General features: G+C 57.2%; 1 pseudogene; it reads right to left on the bottom strand.

Annotated features, from left to right (window-relative positions):
• Nucleotides 1–1416: 1416 nt before the first annotated feature.
• On the bottom strand, nucleotides 1417–2002 carry LOC114074838 (annotated as a pseudogene).
• Nucleotides 2003–2426: the final 424 nt, after the last annotated feature.

Raw genomic sequence — 2426 nt, forward strand, 5'->3', positions numbered from 1 at the left:
CTACAGTGCGGGAGCTAGACGCCCCAGCCGCTAACTCTGACGCTCTCATCTGGTGCGCCGCCTCCTCAGCAAGTGAGGCTCTCCGCGCAGCCTCCATCTCTCGGCGCTCCTTCTTCCTTGCTCGCGCCTCGTCCTCTGCTCGACCCCTACGCCTCTTGGCACTCTCTCGAGGGGGAGGTGGTGGAATTTCTGAAGTAGCAAAAAGGGCCGCCAACACTGTGTCCTCAGCAGGCTCGACAGAAGGGGCCTCAGACTCCGGCACCCTAGCCTCTAAGATCGTGTCGATATCTGCACGAAGACTGTCGACTGCAGCCTGAAGAGTCGACACATCCACCGGAGGGGCTGGTCGGGCTAACACTCTCAACTCAAAGGCGTCCAGACGCTGGTTGACCTCAGCAATCTTCCGCTCTGTAAACTGCTGCATCTTCCTCTCTAGACGCGCTTCAGACTCGGTAATCGACTTCTGCATCCACGGCTGGATATGATGCAGAAGAGTGGCCATTTGTGCCTCTAGTTTTTGGACCCTAGCAAGCGGGACCAGTACCGGTAGAGGGGCTGTGCGAGAGGAGCTCGGGGCTGTGCTACTACCCGGGATAGACTCGACCGGGGTAGTGTCAGTGGACGCCTGTGTAGCTGTGCGGGCCTGGGCTACCGTATCTGCAAGATCATCAGCAAGTGGTGGCAGCTCTGGACGGGGCCCTCTACGTGGGGCCAACTCATTGGCCTCGTCTCTGATGAGGCCGACGTCAACGGTACCCTGCGGGGTCTTCAACTGATCTATGTGCCATATGGGCACACCTGCAGACCTGCAAAGGGCAAAGATCATGCACGGAAAGGGGTAGGTGGTAGTGACCTTGAATGCCCTCTCGTGCATGACCGCCTGGAGAAGCCATGCGTAGTCCACCTCGAAGCCGGCTATCATCGCCGCCATCAACACTGCTCGATCCCAGGTAACGATGTTATCAGCAGCTGTGGGGGAAAGGCAGTGACGGACGAGCAGCCACAAGAACTTTGCTAAGAACGTGAGGTTGGCCTTCTTGATAGCCCCCTTCGGCTCAGTGACCCAATCGGCACCCTCTCCATCTACTGACAGGTGCAGGGCCATCCACCTCTTGGTGGTCTCTCTCAGTGCTGGCTCGCGCAAGAACTGTCCATCCTTTACTATCTGCCAGCGGTAGTCAAACTCGGCAGTGATGGGGGTCCGAGTAGCATCTGCACTCTCGCCGTATAGGAACCGGCGGATGGCTGGCAGGGAAATGTCAACCTGCACGCCCCGGACTCGAACCTGCTCCAATGGGGCCTGTTTAGCGGGAGCAGCCCGCCTGTCGATCTGTGATCGGAGAGTCGCTACATAGGACGCGTAGAACTCTCGGACCATCTCCTCGCTGTATCGTCCCAATGGACGTGCTGTCCACTCTAAGCGATGCCTGGTGAAGAGGTTATGAATCTCCGGCATCGTGGGAAGGCTCCCTGTGAGTACCCGCCGCTCCAGGGTGAGTGTGCGAGTCATTACTCCTTTATCGGTCAAGAACTTTGCGTCGGAGTAAACTTGAAACTGGCCGTCGACACACCACCGGTTTGGCTGGTCAGCGGCTGGGGTGGGGACCTGAACTGGTGCGCCGGATGTAGAGTCTGAACTGTCAGCCTCATCAGACGAGGCCGACGCTGCAGCAGTGGCGGGTGCGGGAACCTCAGCAGAGACTGAAGCTTCCTCGGACCAGGATACGCCTAAGGAGCCAGACGCTCCTTCCTCATTTGTGGCTGACCCAGAGGGTGTGCCGGTCAGTGTGCGCTCCTCATCAGACTGGGAGGCAGTGACTACGCCGGTCGCCACCTTTTTGGGTGTGGCTCTGGGAGCACGTGCAGTGCGAGAAGGGGCAGAAGTGCCTGGGGGCACGTACTCAGGGTCCCGCTCATCATCAGAGCCGATGATCAAGCGTGCAGACGGGGCAACAGACTTTGATCGCCCGCGTGCGTAGGTTCGGTCTTGCTTGGGTGCCATAGTAGATAGTACCTGTAAAGGATCACTATTAGTACGAGTGGTGGCAAGCAAGACAGGCAAGCTCATATGACATTAAACTTTGAAAATAGTGTGTTAGTAATATTGAAACTGTATCACACGACGGGACCGATGACGGCTCGTCGTGACTATGACGGACCGTCATGAGGTCCGTCGTGTTATACTTGGTATATGTATATATAAGGAACCCTGAAGGAGGGGTCTCTGGCCATCATGACGGTCAAGCAGGACGGACCGTCGTGGGTGTGACGGTCCGTCGTAAGAGTCCGTCGTAGGACACTTGGAAAATTTTTAGACCCTTAGAAACAGGGTCTCTGACAACCATGACGGTCGTGCAGGACGGACCGTCGTGGGTGTGACGGTCCGTCGTAAGAGTCCGTCGTAGGACACTTGGAAAATTTTCAGA

This window comes from Solanum pennellii, chromosome 11 (assembly GCF_001406875.1).
Source record: "Solanum pennellii chromosome 11, SPENNV200".
Lineage (NCBI taxonomy): Eukaryota > Viridiplantae > Streptophyta > Magnoliopsida > Solanales > Solanaceae > Solanum > Solanum pennellii.